Source organism: Planococcus citri, chromosome 1 (assembly GCF_950023065.1).
Source record: "Planococcus citri chromosome 1, ihPlaCitr1.1, whole genome shotgun sequence".
Classification (NCBI taxonomy): domain Eukaryota; kingdom Metazoa; phylum Arthropoda; class Insecta; order Hemiptera; family Pseudococcidae; genus Planococcus; species Planococcus citri.
Window position 1 is genome coordinate 47778264 of NC_088677.1, and position 18006 is coordinate 47796269.

Consider the following 18006-nt stretch of genomic DNA (forward strand, 5'->3'; position numbering starts at 1 on the left):
TCATTATTTTAAAATATTTAGGTACAGTTTTTTTATTCTGTTTGATTTGCTGATTACTTATAAAAATATGTACCTGAAGCACAAGCACAAGCATTATTGATACAAATTATACATTTGCCTACCTATCAACTTCTGTAAATAAAACCTATTCGTACAACGCATCGAAGCAACAGTTGTGTTTCAACTGATTCGATTTTTTTTTTTCATAAGCTCTAAATCAGCACAGTCATGTATATCTATAAAACACTAAATAAAAAAGTTTAATAAAAATTATTTGCTGAAAAACAATTAACTAAAATAACTTTTTCGAGTTTTAACGTAAACTTGAAATTAATCAAGATTGAAAGTTTTGGAGGACTTTTTGACGAATGATGGCGAGTTTCAAACACTGATGAGTTGGTCTTTTGAAAAAAATTAGCTGTTTGAAGTTCATTCTACTCCTATAACTCTCGAGTAGCGGTAGATATACGTAGATACGTATGTACTTACTAGGCATCTAAAAAATATTAATATTTTTTAGATGCCTTCTTCAACTTGAATTGTAGGTATTTTATGCTTCGTCAGTAAACTTTAAAAATAATATTTACGATTCATTTCTCAAATTAATGCTTCCAATTTTCAATGAATTTGCAAAAAAATGATTTTTTCCCTAAATTTAATCTTGCTATGTTGGTCGTTGGTAGATATAATGATGTAAAAAACTGAGTAGGTTTGTATATTTATACTAATTATTGATATACGCGAAGTTGGCACAATTCAAGATCATGGTTTACTTAGATATTGCTATTATTTTCGAAGAAACCAAGTTCAAATAAAGAGTAAGGATGAAATATTTCAACCATGGATATACCCTATAATAGAAACGTATGTAGGTATGACGATCAGAAAACACTGCGATTTCAACTTGACGGAGTTATTTTGACTTACTGAAAAAAACTAAAAATGTTTTTATTCAAACAAAATTTATACAATGATCACCGAAACATATCTACTCAAATTATTTGGAGTGAATGGAAAAAAAGTTGATACGACAGTCTATCCTCAAAATTTAAAGGGGAAACCGAATTTCAATATTCTTCAATTTTTAGACTTACTTACATATATATTCAACGTCACTTTTTCGAAAAAAAATTTGTTGGTGACTACTTTCAACCTTACATTGCGCAACATAGCCAAGAGCAAAAACCAAGTACGTACCTAATCTGGCTCCTTCAGGTGGGTAGAATGCAACCAAAGTTGCATTAGGATCATCGACGACGGAATGTTATCAATTGTAGATACTAATATAATTGTAAATTTTCAAAACGTCGTTGTTCATCAATTTTTATTTTAGTTTTCCGGCTTTCAAAAGTTCAATAACTAATGAAAATTGTATTGTTCTGTTTCAAAAAATTAAGTAGGTACGTAAAATAGTGCTCACTTATATGGATCTGGCGCCAGTTTACTCTAAACCTTTTGCAGCTCTGAGAGGGTTACTACATAGACATACCAATAAAGTTGAAAAATAAGATTGCGAGAATCACAAAAGGTTGTAGAACCACTGCATGAACTTTTTATCCAACTTCAAAAGTGTCAAATGTTTGTTGGTTGAGAGCTGGTTGATTGGAATTCAATGAAGGTATGAATTGGATGATGAATTTGATATATTATCGACCGTTATCGTATAGATATGGAGGCAGAAAACCTGGGCACGGTACGACCAAGCGTCTGATGCTGATTTTATGCCTTTGTTTTGTCTATCTCACATGCATCATAACGTAATTACCAATCAGTATTGTAAAGCTCGACAATTTTTTCAACAATTCCGTCAAAATAAAAAATGAAAAAAATAAAAAATTGTAGGTTTCTTAAAAACACGAGAAGAATTCAAAAAGTTATGAGAAAACTAATTTTATAAAAAAAAAAAATGGCACCTACCTAGGTATTTAACTAAAACAAAAAAAAACACGTTTTATACAAACAAAAAGAAACATTTTGAAAAGAATTTTATTTTAAACCACCATTTTCATCTTAAACATCAGCCTTTAAATCATTTTCGTGTTTTTTTTTTTTTTTTTTGCCAAACCCTTCTAAAGGCACTGATTTAGTATATGGACTGATGACACTTACTACGTTTCTAAATAATCACAACTCAAGATACGATAAAATCAAAATAGAACCAACAATTTTCTAAACCACGAATTCCGCGAATTCGAGTGGAGTAATATACTCGTAATACCTATACGTAAGTAGTAAGTACAATTCCTTACGCTTGATTGTCATTAAATTTGTCTCGTTTTCTTTAAGCAATTAACTTAATCATAGGATCTCAGTTGGCGAACAAAATTCAACGCCAACATAGTATGAATGACCATAACAGAAGGATTCAATTTCCTCATTCTTGTTTATGTAACTTTAAGGAACTTGAACTTGAAAACACGAAAATAAAATGAGGAAATGCATGGTTCGTTGGTTAATTTAGCTACTACATTTACCTAATTTTTTCGTTTGTCCAATTTGTTGTGAGAAAATTGTAAAAACTGTTTCAGAGACGATGGTAATTTCACGATCTAATGGAAACTATCCATGTAATAATAAAAAGCTTTGATAATCGTGGCGAAATTTTTTTCAGTGGGAAGAATTTGTTCGTTAGAAGGACTAAAAAAGTAATTAACTTATGAAAGCGATAACGCGCAGCTAGCTTTTTAAATTAAAATCCCCTAAAAAGAGGTTGAACGAACTCGCAGACTTACTCGTACACGTATTATGTACTACAGCAAGTAGGTACTACTTGAAAATTTATTTTGTACTTTTTTTGTTGAAATGTATTCAAAAATGAACATTTTGTTGTGCGAAACGAAGCGTATAATTTACGATAGGGCTATAGATCAAATTTATGAATGTATAAATGTTAACATTAGGCTAGGTACCTACTCTTTTTCTTAGTCAGATGAAAACAAGTAAAGAGGCAGTTCACAAATGAGATGGTAAAATATTATTGATTCGGGTTTTAAAAATTGGACAATGTTGCAGCTTCAACTTTGCATTTAATGAGTTAGGTACCTACCTATACCTACCGTATCTGAGACTCATTCAGGTGTATAGGTTTAAAATTTTCCTCTTCTGTCGTAACGTAGACTTACTCGTATTATACAGAGTAGTTTATCGCGAGCGCATTTACGTAAAATGCTCTTCATGTCTGTCGTGAACACGCATGTTTAATAAAATTCTCATTATACGAGCTTTATATGGCAATCATGTGAGCAAAAATAATTGGTAGTAAATATGGCGAAAGATTCGCGATAAATTCTGCGATAGGTACTCAGCTTCGTGTTCGTGCGCTTCAATTTTGTACCGACACAGCCTATTTGTTTTCCTCCGTCTCTTTGAGTGATCCGTAATTGCACGTGTAATTCTAAAGGATTATGTAGCTCACCAATAATGGATTAATGGGCGAGCCCTGGTCCACCTAAGAAGGTCGTCTGCGATAGTTATTGTATTTCCGTATTTTATTGTCGGATACGATCAAGGTCATTATCGGGTACATTTATGTGTGATCCATGCATGTCTTATTAAATTTTACGTTACTTGACAAATCTACCACTATTGGCTTCTTAAACTAAAGGCAGCACGCTGTTTTAAGGACAATCGCAATGATCTTCGGAAACGCTGGCTCACCGGTTGCGAAATTTAATTGTTATCTTGGATTATATGTATTAACTCGGATATCGATCGACGACGTCTTTTAAACCTTTTTAAACACGTATCGTTACAATACAAATTTCAAAAAAATCAAGTATCGAGTAAATGTGTTCTTCTTGCAAAATGTCACCAAATTTTCCTTCTTGCGATATTACTTCATTATTTTGATGAAATTTCCATTAAACTTTTATTATTCGAGCTTAAACGATTCTAGGTAAGTTACAAACGACATAGGTGAAATTTTCATCTCTTCGCGAATAAAATTTCAATCGCAAACAAATATAAAAACGAATCGTTATAATTCAGCGATAGATTTTTTTATTTAATAATACATACTCGTATGTACCTACCGACAGCGTTAGAGTCGAATAAACAATTTGTTTCGACATATTTACAATAATAATACCTATGTATTTATCTATTTACATTTCACGTAGGTATCAATAAACGTGTATTGTAAGTTGTATGAAATCGCGTCTAAATTCGCTGATTTGTTATTTTAGCTGCCTATTCAGTCGATTGAAGGAGAGACTTTTCAGCGTTGTTTGACTTTTGTCCTTTTGACTACCGAGTGAATCGCCTATTTTAAATTAAAATCCGTCTATTGCGGCTTTCTTGTTTCATAGGTATGTTTGATTTAATCAAATATTCGCGATTTTGATGCTTTTGTTATACTGGTAGCACATTTTTCATTTGCCTTCAACTCGAATTTATTCTCGTAATACGTATGTACCTACTTATAGTGATAAAACTAACGCGACATTACGCGCTTGGAAATATTTCCCTAACCCTTATTTGTACCAAGAATGTAGGTTAGGTACGTATGTACTTGAATTGAACATTGTACTGTATGCTAATATTATTGCACTAATTGTGCAAAATTATTATATAATAATCATTAATCGTCTTAGGTAGCTCAAGTATAATTTTTTTTCATTTTATGATTTTTAAGAACCGGTTAGCTATAAGAGTAAGTAGGAATAATATAACACTCTGGATTTTTTTTTTTTTTTGAAAAATACGGAAGTATGTTTTCTTAATAAGCATATATGCCTAGCAAATTACAATTTTCAAAAATATAGCACGAAACTGTTATTTTCATGCTCACGTATAATTAGAGCTATCTTATCGCTTTTCTCGTTGAATTTTTGTTCACCTAGGTATGTGAAATGTAAATTGTTGATTTTTTCATTACCTACACTAGATACACGTAATTATCTACACCGGTAATGTATGTATATGTACAGAAAAATATGCACAGGATACAGGTAGTTATAAAAATAAAGTACCTTATATAATCGAAGTGTTCCTTGAGGATAGTTTATAGAAGGTAATGAAAAATCTATAAATCTATGCAGTTAAACAATTAGGTGGCGTGAAATTCAAATAGCATTTTCAAGCATAGTAGAACTGTGCAAATGGTTGGTAAGTACGAAAGAGATGCGTTTTTACAAAATCAGCCTAACCTAACTTAAACTTACATAATACTTAGTCAATAAAAGTTGAAACTCAAAACAACAAAACAAAACAAAATGGGTCATAAAATAAAAACTCAAAAAAATTTGGAGGATAATTCAATCAAAGAAATTTCTTACCATTATTATACCTATACAATATAATACTTATTGCCTGAGAGGAAGGGACCCCAATCACATAGGTATATATGTGCCAAAGCGACTGGGGCTAGCTTTCCGCCCTCACGAAAAGGAAAGCCTTATTGCGGGTAAGTACATGAAAAGGGTCAAAACAATTTTGAGTAGGTACCTATTTTCTCTAAAATTGTGAATTCTAAGTCAAGATCACTCTGAAAACTAGTAGAACGAGGTATTTAGATAGCTAGATAGGTAAGGTAAGTACTCTATATCATCTTAATTAGATTGAATGCAACTTGTAGGACTGGCTTATTCCTCTACAGTTTTCATGAATAGGTAGTACACGATCTCCTGAAGCCTCTTCACCCTATAGCGAGTGTAGACGGGCCCTTTGGTGAAACATAAATTGCGAGGCTCTTCTGCTGTCTGCATCAAAGGCTTGACTTTGAAACTGTACCTACAAGTCATCCCTCTCCGTGTATATAAGTGATTGAACGGAATTTCATTCCAACCAACAATCATCACTTCTGACGTTCTGGCTATTTCTTAACTCCCCTTCACCCATCTATAGGCATGAGCCTTACCAAGAAATTCAAGTTTCTAAAAAAAAATTATGAAAAGAAAAAAGTTATGAATCGAAGTTAAGTTGTTGAACATGAAATGCCAACCGATGACCATTCTTCATTCCACTTTTTTTGTACATATGTAGTTGTACTCTCTAAATTTGAAACAGTGAAATTTCACTGCTTAGCAGTCACGACATTTTGCTTTCTCAAAAGCAGTAGTTTTTTACTGCAAAACAGTGAAAAATTTACTGAATTAGTCAGTCAAAATTATTTTTACTGACCAAAAACTACTGCTTTCAAAAAGGCAAAATGTCGTGACTGCTAAGCAGTGAAATTTCACTGTTTCACATTTAGAGAGTAAGTACATACCTTCATTTTTTGTGAAACTACATATCAAAATTGAGTGCGTCAACCATTGAACCATCTTCTTTTCAATTTCTTGAAAAATAACTCAATTTAATATATTCATCAGAATATTCTATAGATGTAACTGTAGTACCCAGTAGCGTAACTTGCCTCCCCTTCTGGGGGGGGGTTGAAATTAAGATACAAGATATCATCTGAGACGGATCGAAGTCATGCTATTTGGGAGGAGGGGTGGTGTATCATGCCATTTTGCCGACAAAAAATTGTGATTTTTCCGGCTAAATAGGTACCTATATTAGTGGAGATTTTTGGACATGAAAAATTGAAATTTTAATTTTCTGAAAACTCATCAAAAAGAATCATTAATGTATTGAAGAGAAGGTAAACTTACTGCTCGAGCGAAGCGAGAGCGAAATGTTTGAAAAAATTGGTTTAAAAAATGAAAAAACGACCATTTTATTGTATGATTTTGGACAGTTAATGGCTCTGTTCAGAAAAAATGAAGCACTTTTCAAATGGTTTAAGGGTACTTTGAGTATTTCAGGAATTTCCCTTAAAATTTTTGAATTCACATCAATTTTAATGAATGGAATTCGGTTTTTTTGATCTCAACATTTTTAAAATTCAATCAACAGATTCATAATTCAAAAAGTAGAACATAAATTCTAATTTAAGAATTCGATTTTTCCCATCTCAACTTTTTAAAAATTTTATCAGTTGTTTCTTGAAATTTTGAGTGGGAATGATCCAACACCCCCCTTCCCTGTGATTACGCCACTGGTAGTACCTACCTTTACCTACCTTATCCGTCTAAAAATTTTCACTCTTCTATTAAAAGTCTCCTCTATCGTAAGAAATGCTAAACCCTTCAAACAACTTTTCCATCTTCATCCGTCCGTATAGTGAAAATTTGGATAGTAGAAGCAATGATTAAGATGACTAGCATAGAGTATACACCTACCATAATTGTGTACCTATGCCATGATGCCTTATTTTTTTCAAAGAATCTTATTATACCTAGTTTTATTGATGTTGGTATTTACCTGACTCAGCCATTTTTTCAGCTAAACAGTAGGAAGTCCAATCGAAAGCCTAAATGTATTCATTGAACAAGAACCACATACTAAAAGGGTTTAATTAGAGTACCTATGTTAATTGAATAAGTGTTCATCAGATGAAAAATTGTAGATGAAAGATTAGATTAGGTAATTAAATTTGAAAAAAATTCTAAATTTATTTTCGAATAATTGTTTTTTTTTTTTGACGTCGAAGGTGCTTAATGAATGGCACCCTGTGATAAGAAACCCTCAGAAAGAAAACCGCAACTCACGTTCATTCGGTCCCAAGTACAATGCCAAACGCTCGGATACAGACTACACCCACCGGATTCAAATTACGGCTCAGCACGATCGATTATGCAATCCGATAATTAGGAATCAGAAACGTAACGTTACGTGTTATTTGTTGAAAACGTCATTCTTATAATAATTATAAAATGGCGTTTACTTTTATTGTAGGATCATCATATGTTTCTCGATAAGAAGAAAAAAAACCGCCAAAATAGATTTACGCTGTTTCTTTATTCGACGATGAAGGTTCATCAGCAAATTCATTGTCAATGCGGGCAACATTTACAATGCGTTCTGTCGAAGGTAACTATCGATACATTGATGATTATTAATTATAATTTAAGGAAGTCTAAGGTGATTAAAGGCAATTTATGGAAAATAAAACCATCGCAAATTTAATGAGCTATAATCACGCTGTAATTAAAATCTACCATCGAACCGATAATTACGCGTTTGTTGGTTATTTCATTTTTATTTAGATCGCGAAAATTTTGCGGTTCGCCTGAGGGTGGTTTTTGTTCTCGCGATAGGTAAAATTTCTGAGGGAGAAAATACGAGGTTTTTCCACCACAATTATGTGCAAGTAGCTAGTTATATTAACGAATCGAATTTTTTTCGTATTGTTCTAGCATAACGATACAAGAGAGGCAATCAGCGAATGTTAAAAGTTTGAAAAAATAATTCTTTTGTAGGAAATTTACGAACGGTTTTATTTCGTGTAACGAAAAATCGTGCAATTTTTTATGGAATTTTTTTCTTACGTGACTCTAAAAATGTTGAAAGGATTCGCGTGCGTAATAAGAGCAAAATACGATGTTATTTTGCGAGATTTCCACGATTGTACAGCAAGCGTACCTATATAATTCGGAGGCGCGTCTTTTCGTTGAAAATGTTCGCATTCTGCCTAGCCTATGTGAATTGTTATCGTAATTTTCACATCGTCGGCGTACGTAGCGGATAGGTTTAGCTAAGGTATACACATATGCAAACCATAACACATGTTCGTTTTGTTAGCAATCGTGAAATTTATGAAAACTCAACGAACCATGTGAAAAACTCGTTCCTTGCCTTCAAGGGCTCCCCCAGTCTTTCTCGCTTAAAATACCTAACGATTTCCTTCGTAAATTATTTAATTATCCTATTCGTTTTAACATTTCAGTAATCGGTTACTTTTCAATGTAAAACATGGTGAAAATTTAGAGAAAATATGTTTTACGTGTGTTGTTGTGAAAACAGTACGGGAAAAAATCAATTTTTGCGCGATTTTTGCTCTCTTTCTATTACTTTGTGATGGTGTATTGACGACGTTGACGACTCGTGAATGAATCTCCACCACGAGGAGTTCTTAAATACGTCATGATTATTCAAAGTACGTAAATTTTCCTCTATATTGCGCGCACTGTACCCATTGGAATGAGAAGGTAGCGAGGAAATCGAATAGATTTCCGGGTAAAATAGCCTTACCCGTGTACCTGTTATATGGTCAACTGGTCGAGTAACTTTTATGACGAAATGTACGTTGTAATTAACGTCCAGTGTTAACTAGTTTCTACGCTATGAAAAGGGCGTAGGTGTGACATTTGGGAACATTAGGATAGCTACGAATTTAATCTCGTGTAAATGAAGTTTTCGTGTAATCTTTACTCAAGGTAGATGAACTAGGTATTCGAAATAAATACGTACTCAGAACATCTAGGTACACGTACCGTATTACCAGGTACGAGGAATTTTTTTTCCTTTTTTTTTTCAAATGAAACTCTCGCTCAAGATATAGCCGTTTGTGGTAGTATTCAGTCGAGTAAAAATTATTCGAATGATATTCATCCGAACAGTGCTTTCATCGGCGATTTGCCTTATACCCGTAATACACAAATCGAGGAGTGTTTCCTCGTTTGAAGTCCCATTATCATTTTTTGTATTGTGTGATTTCTTTTTTTTTTTTTTTTTTTGTTAACTCGTATTTCAATGCCTCGTTTGATTACGACGCACATGAGCTCTTTTTTTGCGCTTCCGAATAGTTGTATGGGTTTTCGAGAAAAAGATAGGTATATTTTTTCAGGATTTTTTTTTGCATTTCATTCAAAGTACTGGAAGGTAGGTATCTATACCTCGCTTCTTTTTTTTTTTTTTTTTTTTTTTTTTTTGAGATGATTGATGAAATGAAATTTCAATTCTGTAATGAGTAAACCCATCTTTTGCTTGTTTCCCTTTCTTTTTAAAATTAGCTCTCTCAAATATACCTACCTATTTCAGATTACGAATCGAATCATCCATCTTATCTACATTTATGTCATGTATGTATATTATACGTAAACGTATACGTACTACGTATAGCTTTAATGATTAGGCAGGTACTTATGTAGTGCGTCGAAACAAAAAGAAATGATGAGCAACGCAGGCAGGGTGCCTATAATTTACCATCTTGGATTTCGATGGTGCGTGGGTAACTAATCAACTAGGTACATACAAGAAAAACCTAAAATACCCATTCGAATAAAATCAAATACGTTTTGCTTTTAAAAATCGGAATACATACTTTGGTATTTACCTAGATTCATAAAATATGATTCGAATTGAATGATCGTAAAATGAAATGAAATAAAATAATGAGCTTCCTATACATGTACAAGGTATGCCAAAAACAAAATATGCTTCGAACTTTTGCATACCTACCTATTTAATAAAGCATAAAGAAACTAAAAATTTTCTATGCACATGAAAAAATATCATTTCAACGTAGGCATCTAGTGAAACATCTCAACGTTTATTAGCTTGATGACATTTTTTCTCACATGTATAACCTACCTACCCTCCTTGGCTCCTAATATTTTCCTAAATACCTATACCTACTCGTACTTTTTCGTCGCCATCATTATCGGATCTTATTGTTAGTCGCTAGCGTCTGTCCAGGCTATCATCTCTGATTGTAACTGATCTCACTATCAGTCATCCTAACTGCGATTTTCGCTCACTACCTACTTTTAAAATGATTCCTTCGAGAACTTTTTGAAAAATTTTGAGAATTATTTGCACAGAACTTACAGACTAGAAATTTAAAAAACAAAAATCAAAACTGAGTGACAAAGTTTTCATAACAAGATCATTTAGGTATCTTTGCATAAAATTGAAGAAGCTACTCAAAGACAAATTCCAAATAGAGGTCAGCAGTTATCCAGAATGAATTTTAACATTTCAATCTTTCGATTAAGCTAAGATTTAACTACTGAGAAGACATAGGTACCTACTTATACGTACTTACCTAATTCAAATACAGAAGAAGTCTCTTTTCTTGACCGACCTATTCATAATTGACCTGTTTTCTAATGCATCTCTAGCGTACGAAAAATTCGTGCCCAGCCTGGGAATCGAACCCAGGCCCTCCGGATTGCTTATATCCACTTAAGTACTTACTTCGGAATATTTTAAGCTATCAAAATTCATTTTCAGATTTTTGGTAAATATTTAAGAGTGGCTGCTGAAATAGTCCATCGGTATATTCATTTTTCAGAAATGAACGTTAAAAGCTTGCAGAAAATAGTGACTAGGTGTAGGTATTGAGATGAAAATTCCCAAAAATACCTATGTTTCTCTCTGCGCTGCCAATCCATTGCACGATTTTATAACCAATGCACAGCCTCTAGAAAAACTTAACCTTTTCCCAGCATAGATAGGAACCTAGGGGAGAAGGAGGATGTTCTGGACAGGGTGTTGTTCTGGACAAAATCTAGTTTGACCACTTTGACTGTGCCTAAATTTTTTTTCCTCCAAAAGTACATACCTAGCATTGTGATACTACATTCGTTTGCACAGACAAACATTCCGGTGGTAGTTCTCATCACAAAAATATTTGACTTTTTCTAAAACGAGCGCAATTTTTTTGGAGACAACAATTTTTAGTTTTGAATATTACAAAAAATAAAAACGGCCAGAGAACAAACTGCTGGTAATTATGAAAGTAGTGAACCTTACATTATAACGTGAATTGGTGATATTCATCCTAGAACGCTTTCAACTCGTAATATTTCCGATTGATTCCAAAATGAGGGGGTGTAATGTTCTGGACACTTTGCTTAGGTATATTACATGTATGGAATACCTACATTGTCTCAGAAACTGAAAAAATGCGTGAAAGATCTGAAAACTGGCCTAGAAAGAAAGAAAGCTTGGTTTTGCGTGGATATGCGTCCTTTTTCGAAATGTGTCATTTTTTTGCATGATGATTTTGCCTCGGATTTTCAAAAAATGACCAAGAGGTTGTTGAATGCGCTAAATGTTCTGAATAAATGCATAAATTGTTTTTTAATAAATTTCAATCGTTTTTCCTTTGATTAGAATACCACTTCGTTGATTTTAGGTACAATTTGTACGCTGTCCAGAACATGGCGCCCAAAGTTATGTTCTGGACAAAAACGTGAAAATTTTCAAAGTTGAATTACTCAACCAGTTTTTTATTTAAAAATTTGCAAAAAATATATGATGTACATATGTGTCACCCAAAGGAATCGTTTACCGCACTTGATCAATTTTTTCCACATTACTGGAAGTCAAAAATCGAGTTTGAACTTTTTTGTCCAGAACATCCTCCCTCTCCCCATGTACATTGGAATTACTTACCGTCGCGTCAGAGGTACTGTAATGATGAAGGTGGGCAGTTGAAAATACATCTCAATTCTTAAGAGGCGGATTGAAAAGTGTCCAAAATTATCTACTTATTTCTGTGGCAAATCACTAAAAACGTCTTCTACTTCTTACAGTTGACTCGTCTTCCATACCTTACTTGCTGAAAATTCCAAAACAGCCTAACAGTGACTGTCATCGATTCAAGATGTAAACAACTGTTGCATATGGAAATTGATCTTTGCCTTTTTATCTCGATGTAAAATCCATTTTGACTGTTCTAAATATGTACCTAATTATCTGAGGAGTGGACGATGCTCTTTTACATAGCGAAATTTCAGCTCCATCTAACTAAGTAAATGAACGGATTAAATTAGTCGCATGGCATACTATGTAGAAATTCTGTCACTTTTTTGACTGTTTCTCATCTTGAAGTGATAAATGAAATTTGAAGTTTCATCAATTGTGACATGACTTTTTGTATCAGCTCCTTCAAAACGAAAAGTAGGTACTTACTTATAGTAAAAAAAAACAAATAGATATCTACAATATCTACCTAGTATAATTTTTTTCAAACACCTCATCGAATCATTTTTTATACTTAGGTATATATTTCCACCAGAAAAATAGAAAATTTGCATCCCTTGCGGTGCTTCTAATTTCGAATACATGTAGGTAGGTACCCAGCAAGGATTCATTTCACCAGAAAAAATACTGAAAAATTGACTAATAGAATTTTTTTGAACATTTTTTCCTTCAAATGTTGAGGTAGACCACCTGCTATTTTTTTTTCATGACCTGTCTGGTTGTATCAATAAAGTAAGAAATGTGATAAGCGGATGTTTTATGGGACACTTACCTTGCATAGGTTAAATACTTTAATGATTACCTATTACCTATATATGTATGAGGTAGTTTCGATGCAATTTCTACTAATTTAGGAAATAACTCAAAGGTAATAATTAGTAAGTAATGAAACTTTTTTTTTTTTGAAAATTAATAATGTAGGTAAGTAGGAACATAGCATAGAGACAGATATCCTCGCATTAAAAAAAAAAAAAAAAAAAAACAACCTACGCAGCAACATACACAGCTTTACCGAATCTTTCCTACCATAATTTTCGAATGAACTTTTAAAAAATCTCGGAAGTGTTTCGAATAGGAACTTTGAACAATCTACATCACTTCAACCGTACGTGTGCCTACATACTTGAAATTTACAGCAAGCATAAGTAAATCATAGAAAATAATTCTCAAGTGCTTATAATATTTTAAATGCAACACCCTAGCAGAATTTCAATTAAAATATATTCTACACATTTCCGGCTTACCTAGGTACGTGGTTGAAAATAAATCACACCGAATATTGACGCAAAAGTGTAAATATTACCATAATTTTTTGGAATACTTTATAAGGAAGATTATTGTTCATGGTCAATGACCACACGGCAACTCGAAAAAAAACAGTAGTTCGTGTTTTTAAAGCTAGATTCAAACACTTTTGACTTAGTTTTTCTATTATGTAGGTAGTGAAAAATTTACAGACTGTGCTAAAAAAAAATCGTTGGCACCTAATTTTATTTAAATCACAAAACCTTGGTCAACTTATACATTGTACGTACAATAATTTTTTTTTGCAAGTACACATATGAGAGTTAACGTTTCAGAACCATAATATGCGTATTTGTTTCACTTCCTGAATGTCAATTTACGCAATATTCAACACATTAGGCAGCTTTTGTTTTCCGTAAATGTAGATTTTGAAGTTTTGAAAATCAGTACTACTTACTTACCTAATGTGCAGGGAAAGGGAGCATAAGGAAAAAAATAGTAGGTAGATAATGAAACCTATGGATTTAGTGCGCTGCACGTATTGTCTTTTCATCAAAGAACGTTGTGTTTGAGAGACTTGAAAATATCAAAAATTCTGATATATTTTTTTTTGATAAATATTAGCGCAGATATTTAAACAAAACTATACACTATACAGGCAAATCTGAAGAAAATTGTCAACTTTTGCGACCATGCTCAAGGTGGAGATCGGAGATCCGTCTCATCTACAGCACTGAATATTTTTGAATTCGTACGATTGGAAATAGTTTTTCAGCATCTGATTTCAGGCCTTCTGATCATATCATAGCACGTGGTAGAATAATTTTCAAATACACGTTTCTTTTAAATTAGCGTGTTTGTCAAAAAAGAAAAAAAAAAGAAAGGAAAACAGAGGAAAATGGAGGGAAATGTATCTCATGAATGTAATTTAATATACGAGTAGGAAACAGGAAGTGAAGAATATTTCCCAAAACCCACGCTCCCAGCACGAGCGTTTCTTCTGCTGCGGCTATGATTAGAATTCCGTCAATGTGTAATTCAGTTCGCTTTAAATTTTCAATCGACTCTCGCACCACACCAAGACCTACTCGCCGAACGTCTTCGTCGCTGCTTCACTATGGTTGGTGTTAGCAAAACTCCCGCCAGCCGCACACAAGACTCAACAGTCAACACACGCTACAATCCGTCAGAATGAAAAGTAAAAGTAAATTACAAGTTCAAAGCGATACGTTGCGTGAAGAAACGTGTTTTGTTTATCGCACATATCGCGAAGTTTACAACTAATAACCTAATTTACGTTGATTTGTTTACAAGAATGCATTTAGCTAAGAATGTATCTAACGCCACCGCGCATCGGCGCGGCGTGCATTTTGAAGCTGTTAGGACACGTAATATATGGTTTTTTATTCATCGCCGGTCTTCCTTATCATTAAAAATAAATTAAAAATGAATCTAGTAGGAAAAATTTTGGCGCAAAATTTTAAGGTGAAAAAAAAATTTTCATCATCGTGCGCGATTAAGTCCAGTCATCGTGCATTATATGAAAATCAAATTGCTACTTAACGCGCGTTACCCTTGAGGTGAGACACCGTAAAAGTGTACTTATCAGTGATACCTACCTTAAACCTAATTATTTTATTCGTAGATGTCAGATTATCGCGGCAGATGATAACAAGGTTAGCTTTGTAATACCTACCATAACATTTAGTGGCAGAGTCATCTTCCAACAATGATAGAACAGTCTGAGGCTGTTATGTTGACCTGATGCTGCTCATACCTATAATGCCCGTAGTTACCAGCACATATAGTTGGATAATTTAGGTGGAACACGACGTCGATATATCTAGGTCTAGGCCAATAGCCCCAGACGAGTTCATATTTCATTTGTATAGCATATACATGCGCCACCATGTACCCTACTATGTAGATATATATTTTTTTTTTTTTCTAATAATTACCAGCTAAAATAGCAAAATCTCTGATAATTGCTTTACAAGAATACTGAATTAAACAGGTTTCTGTGTAAAGAAGAAAAACACACATAGGTACCCAGTACCTATATCGAACTATTCTGTACTTATTTCGCATTATCTCATATTTTTGTTTGCCTATTCTTACTTATAACAATTTACGACTAAATTTTATTATCTATAGTTCGTGCTCGGTTGAAAAATTGCCCGTATAGTGAAAAAATTAAACACGATTACCTCATCAACTAATCTTAACCTATTTTCATGTAAACCCGTTTATTATTTTTCCATATGTATGTTTTTTTATACATCTTTTACTCGGAATGCGATCTTATTACTCAGTTGTATAGGTATTGTAGGAAAATGACCTTTTAGATTGCAAAAAAAAAATACAAAAAATACTTAAAGCGAATAGATGTAAACAGAATGGACCGCCACCGCGTACCTTGAGAGAAGTACGCAAATAAAATAAACAGAGGTCTTTGACATTCAAACGCCTGTTTACGTTGGTGCTGCGTCTACAAGATGCATTCGTTTTCATGAACCTATACACTACAGTATACACAAATGAAGTGCATATGGCTATATGCTCATATATGCTTACAATCGTGATGAAAATTGTTTCAAATTTAATTCTATACGAGCTTGATTTCTTATTTATAGGTACATACCATTTTATCGATTCAATTTTTGCAGCATGGCACGAAATTTGATTTTCTTTCCAGAGTTTGATTATTTTTTCAACTACCTATTGTTTGATATCGACTTGAAAATAAATATTTTTTGCACACACGTAAGGGACTGCCAGTGTTTGCGCGAATTTATACTTAGATTTATTCTTGAAACGTTATTAAAAACAACGAAAGAAAAAATTTTCATTTGTATCATTGTCTGGTGAAAAAAAAATAGGTAGACCTACATATATTTTTTCTTATACTTGGGATAAATATTTATTTTAGCAAAAATACACATCCATCGCTTTAAGCAGATAGGTATCCGTTCGATGATATAAGGAGGCATCAGATATTAAATTTTCCTCATTGAATAATGTATTTTATGCAAATGCTGATTAATGAGGTTCGAAGTACCTACGTTGAAAGTGGTTCAGACTTATCTGTAGCTATTTTTTTTGTTTGTTTTTTTAAATCAAAAATTTGTAGGTATTTGCCTAACCTTCTTCAATGTTAACTTTTTCATTTTTCGTTTTTTTGGTAAAATAAATATGTAAATTATCGAAGAGTTTTGAACTATTTTTCGTTATTTTCTGCCTGCAAAAGGTATGATGAATGTGGGTACTAACTTATACTTTTTTTCTGAAGGATTTTCAGCTTTGTGAATGATCGTTAGGTGGAAGAAAATTAAAATAACAAACTGAAATTAAATACCTGCGTCTTACTTTAATTTCAGTTTTCAATTTCTAATTTTAACAAAAATCAACTTCCCTAGATGACTGAAGATTGGCGGTAAAAAACCTACGTAGTACCTACCTTTATTACCTTTGTATTGAATGAAATGAGTCGAGATTTTTAAATTTTAACGGAATTTGGAAAAATGAAATGACCATTAGAGGAAGTGACAGAAATTCAAGATTTGTTGGCCTGTATCCGACATTTCCTCGCCTCCATCCACCCCTTCCTCTTTTTGCATGAATCCTCGACGTTTTAACTTCATTTTTTTTTTTTTTGCATAATTTTGTAACGAATGAATGTCATAAAACTTCAACCAATATCTATAGGAAGAGTAGTCATTAAAAGTATTTGAGAAAAAAAAGAATCGCTAATTTTTTTAGGCTGTAGTCATTTTTATTCATTTTTTGGTTGTCTCCTGTGAGCAGAAATGAAAATATATCAATTTTCGTCATTTTGGCAAATTACTTATTAGGTAACTACTTATTCAGGTAAGCTACTCCCTTTTTTTTCTAGTTTTTCTCCCATTAATCATTAATGAAACATAAATTTTTATAATGTTCTTGTTTTATTTTTAAAAACTTTTTTGGTATAAAAAAATACTTCACATGAGCAGGACTTCATTGAAAAAATCCAGATCCACTCAAAAAAACTCATCAATGTTATAAAAAACAACACAAATTTTTCAACTCGGAAGCTAGAATACTTCATGGCATGAAAATCATCTTCTAGGTATGTAATGTACCTATCAATTATAAAGATCCCGAACGATACCTAGCTAGTGCTACCTATCTTAGAGAAGATTTTTCAAAAAATTCGCATAGGTACCTATTTAACAGAATTTTTCAACAAAAAAAAAATTCTAAAAAACATGTTTTATACGTGAAGATTAAGTATTTACTGATATTTAAAATAAGCAGACATTTTGTCTGAATTATTTCACCATAACAAAATGTAGGTATAAGTACGTGTAGTATGCGCTTAAAAATACTAAAGGTAAATTTTTTGACTCGCAAAATCAAAGTTTGATTCATATTTTCAAGAAATTTACGTGAATGAAATTATATTAACAGAAAAAAATTGAGGTAAAACAATTACTATACGCTTCTCCTAGCTTTCCAACTAAA

General features: G+C 32.8%; 1 protein-coding gene across 1 annotated transcript in view; it reads left to right on the forward strand.

Moving 5' to 3' along the window:
• Nucleotides 1–8720: 8720 nt before the first annotated feature.
• Nucleotides 8721–18006, forward strand: part of LOC135832388 (protein spinster homolog 1) — a 64012-nt gene continuing 54726 nt past the window's right edge. Inside the window, exon 1 of the mRNA XM_065345606.1 lies at nt 8721–8923. The gene's annotated coding sequence lies outside the window, so the exon portion shown is untranslated. The remainder of the gene's footprint in view (nt 8924–18006) is intronic.